The following is a 4712-nucleotide window of genomic DNA, read 5'->3' on the forward strand; positions in this document are numbered from 1 at the left end:
CTAATATGTTTCAATGATATATTTTCCGGTTAATTCCAAACTCACGTTGTGAATACTGTATGTTAATAAAATTTTTATTAATCCTAAATATTTTATTATATCCCATAAATTTTACCACTTCATTTTTAGGACCCCACATTTAGTGTTTACTTATAAAGTGAGTTGGATGATATGATCGATGTTTCTAGAACTAAAAATGAAAAAACTAAAAAGAAAAAGAAAGAAAATGCAAACCAAAATCGGGTTGCCTTCCGAGAAGCGCTTCTTTTTTATGGAGTCATGAGTCAGACTCCGTGCATCCTACGTTGTAGTTTCAGATGAGTCCACCACCAAGATCTTCTGCTCCTTGAAACGCCTCTTGTAAGCTTGCACTCGACAAATATACGCCTTTTTAGAATTCTCCTTTTTAGCCTTGACTTCGTCTCCATCGAGCTTGCGTTTGATCCCTTGAATCTTCATTTTTTGATCATTTTTAAGCTTCATAATATCCTCCTCCTCCTTCACCACTGGGCTAGCCTCTTTTGATGTTACCTCCTCTTCATCACTCGACATCTCATCATCTTCCTTGCTTACCCAAGAAGTTGGATTCGTGTAGGCAATGACTTCAACTAAAAATGGAATAGATGCTCTGGGTTTTGTTCTTTTATCTTGTTGAATTGTTTTAATTTCTTCTTCCATGAGCTTCTCTAATTCTTCAAGTTTATTCTCTTCATCAATGTTGAAAACCTCTTCTTGAGCATCACTCCCTTGGAAACCATCTTCTATTCCAAAAATTTCCTTCTCATCCCTAACTCTCAAGGTGAGCTTGGACTCGCGTATATCAACCAGAGCTCCAGCAATGTTAAGTAACGGGCGACCAAGAATAATTAGAACATTGGTATCTTCTTTCATATCCAAACCCATGAAGTCTATTGGAAAAACGAATCTCCCAAGTTTCACAAGAATATCTTCCACAATGCCCCGGGGCTGTGTCACTGAACGGTTTGCCATGTGAATAGTCATCTTTGTAACCTTCAACTTCTGAATATTCAATTTTTGATAAAACAAATAAGGCATCAAATTTATGCTAGCCCTAGAATCGGCTAAAGCATAAACCTTCATATTATTCCCAAACTCACATGGGAGAGTGAGTCGTCCAGGATCCCCCATCTTCTTAGGTATCTCTCCCAACACAGCCTTTGAGCTTTGCTCACTTAGAATTCTTCTTTAATTGCTGACGAGTGTCTAACAAGTCTTGTAAAAAAAATTCATATTCGGGAATGTTGGATAACAACTCAAAAAAAGGAGTATTAATTGGGATACCCTTCACATGCTTAATAAACTCCAAATGTTCTCTTTCCAGTGGACTGAGATTAGCTCAAGACAGGAACGACAAAGGTGGTTTATAAGCTGAAAAAGATACGAAATTTTTCTGTTCAGACCGAGCCCACGACGTGAGCTTAGCGGGCTCATGTCGTGAACTCTGTATTTCAGCAATATCTTCAATTTCGAGCTTCGGCTTCTTTGGCTTTGGATCGGTCTGCTGTGGCTCCACTTTTAAGGCTTCTAGGAACGCAGAAATCGCCTCTTCTTCAATATCTATGACCATTACATGAGATTGGGTCTTCTTTTTAGGGTTTTTCAGGAACATCTTCTCATTAACTAAAGTGGAAAGTTGACCAAGTTGTACTTCAAGGTTATTGATGGAGGCTTGCTGAGTTTTTATTAATGCCTGCTGATCTATCATCATTGCGTGATGATTCTTCATTATAGTTCTTTGTTCTTCCATTGCAGTGTCAGTAGCATCATGCCTTTTTTCTGAAGCGTCCATAAACTTCATCAACATGGTCTCTAATTCTGATTTCTTCTCAGCTAGTGGTTGCTCTCTTTGGTAGAATCCTCTGCCAGTTTGTCTATATTTTTCCTCCTTTTGCTTCTTGTATTCATCGTAAGGCACCCACTCTTTCTTTGGTTTCCTCCAGTCCTCATCATACTTGTCCCCACTTGAGTAGCAAACTTGAGCTTTCTTGTTTCCATATTCATCCAAGTTGCAATCTTTTGTCAAATGTGGGTTACTACATCTCTCGCAACCAACTCAAATTGCATGAATTGATTGGTCCATTTGGGTCAATCTCCTATCCATAATGTTAAGCATTGCCATCACAGCATCCATCTCTTCAGTTTGTGCACCCCCAACTCCTTTCAAGCTTTCATTCCTTGGATTGTGGTATTCACGAGAGTGTTTTGCAAATTCTTCAACTAATTCCTTGACTTCGCCCGGATTTTTCTTTGTAAGTGGTCCTTGAGAATCAAGGAGTTGTCTTGTCATCACATTGACCCCGTCATAGAATATGAACACTTCTTGTTGAATGTTAAGGTCATGTTGAGAACAATTCCTTAACAACCCTTTGTAACGCTCCCATGCTTCGTAAAGTGACTCCCCCGGGTTTTGCTCAAAATTGGCTATTACATTTTTGAGTTTAGCTATCTTGGATGGTGGACAAAATTGGTCTAGAAACTGCTCACGCATTTGAGCCCAAGTAGTTATTGTACCAGGTGGAAGTGCTTTTAACCAACCCTTTGTTGCTCCTTTAATGGTAACGGGAAGCATCCTTAGCAAGACGGTATCTCTATTAATATTTGGGACATTGAAGTAATAAGCAATGTCGTTCACTTCATCTAAGTGCTTGAACGCATCCTCATGATCTTTTCCATAGAATGGGATATCCTTTAGTGCGGAAAAGATATGTCTTTTCAGCTAGAATGTGGCAGTGGCAGGAATGGCAGGTTGTACTAAGCCTGGACCAACGTCATCTCGAATTCTTTTTCTGTAAGCTCCCATAGACATTTCTTCAATATTCGCCATCTCGTTCCTTGGCTCGTTCCTGGGTTCACTTGTATGTAATTCAAATTCAGGCTCGGTATCGTATTCGGACTCGGTTTGGACGGGTATCTGATCTTTGTGTTCAAGCTTGCTCTTGTTCTTTGAAGATGAACTTGAATCCCCCGTTTTCTTCCCTGATTTCCTTGAGAACACTGATTTGAATTCTTGTAATGGTGTCTTCTTTGGTGTTTGATCTTCTTTCACGCTCTTATCCTTATTTTTGTGAATTGCAGACTCGGGATCTTCAAGTGGTTGCACCAAAGGTGTGTTAGAACCTCTGGTCATGAATTCTTGAAATAAAACAAAAAGGATAAAACGTAAAACTGAACTAAGAAAAATGAACTGAAATAAACAAAACTAAGGACTTCAGTTCTCACGTCGTGAAGTTTAAAGGTTCACGTCGTGAGTCCTGTAATTCAGAAAAAACTAAAACAGAAAAGTAACTTCTTGCAGGTTTTACCCTACAAAAAGGATCGATTAATTTAAAGCAAACAAACTAATAATTAACTAAGTCGTTCCCCGACAACGACGCTAAAAACTTGATGTGCACAATAGTACTCATTAATTGTATAATTTATAACCTAACTACCTTGACTAATTAAAATGCATCTAGGCAGTGTACCTAGTCGAATTACAGAATAGTTGGGTAAGTTAGGTGTCGATCACAGGGAACGGCGTTGACTAATTAATTTATCTACTACTAAATTAACCTAATTACTAACAAAGGAAGGGTTTTTATCTAATTTTGCAAGTTTAGATGAACTTAATTCTTTAACACAAACTCAATCAATAAACAAAACACTTCTGTTAGTTCGAATCTGCTTTCACTCAATGGATTATAGATTAGCTATGACAGTTACTGTTGGTTACCAATTAGGATAGTATTAGCAATTTAGTTCTAAATCTACTAACTTTAATAAATTCATGTAAATCTATGTATGGTCACACAATAGTTAACACATAATCAATTATTGAATAAGATTGGAGCCATGTAAGATTGATTAATCAAAACACAATTACAGTCATAATATGAGTTCTCTAGCACAACTTAATTCAATGATTCAATTACTTATCTAAGATTTTTTGATCTTAGCTCTAATAAACTAGTGTTCACTGAATTATTAGGTATTCAAATTCATGCAGATTTGTATTCACTAACTACACAGAACAAGAACTTAAAGCAATCAAATATTTAAATTAAACATGCTAGGTAAAATCAATCAACACAAGCATATTACCAACAAGTAAAGTCAAATCTAATGCATTAAAACCATGAGTTCCAGCTTCATCTAGCTAACATAAGCAGCTAGATTTAGCTGGACATGCTAAAAACTAAACAAACAAAAATTATAATCAAAGACATGTTTAAGTGTACCAATCTATAAACCAATTTGTGAACTTCTTCTTCCTTGGTGTTAAAACCAACTTCCAAATCTTCTCTTCCTCTGAAGTTCGTCTCTAGGAACCCTTCTAAGTCAGCCAAAAAGTTCCTCAAGTCGTAATGGGAAAATGAATTTATAGTTTTTTGATTTCCCAAGTTCACGTCGTGAACCTTGAAGATTCACGTCGTGAATATGAGATAAGCGTGTTCGGCAAGGATTCTTTCACCAGCATGCATATCTTCTAGAATTCTCCACTCACGTTGTGAGTCATGGATTGTTCACGTCGTGAGTGCATCTTTTGCTGACTTTATCCATTCTTCTTTTATTTAATCTCCAAAGTTCCATATTCTGTCAATTCCAGTCCCTATCTTCGAAAATGCTTCTATTTGGCTACAAAATAACAATTTAAGCTTATAAGTACCCTAATTCTATGCAAATAACCAAAATATTAATAGAAATGTAAATAA

General features: G+C 36.9%; 1 non-coding gene across 1 annotated transcript; it reads left to right on the forward strand.

Moving 5' to 3' along the window:
* Positions 1-2354: 2354 nt before the first annotated feature.
* On the forward strand, positions 2355-2461 carry LOC111879137 (small nucleolar RNA R71). Its single transcript, XR_002846010.1, has one exon. It is a non-coding gene; the product is annotated as a small nucleolar RNA R71 (small nucleolar RNA).
* The last annotated feature ends 2251 nt before the right edge of the window (positions 2462-4712 follow it).

Source organism: Lactuca sativa, chromosome 3, assembly GCF_002870075.4.
Source record: "Lactuca sativa cultivar Salinas chromosome 3, Lsat_Salinas_v11, whole genome shotgun sequence".
In the NCBI taxonomy this organism is placed as follows: Eukaryota; Viridiplantae; Streptophyta; class Magnoliopsida; order Asterales; family Asteraceae; genus Lactuca; species Lactuca sativa.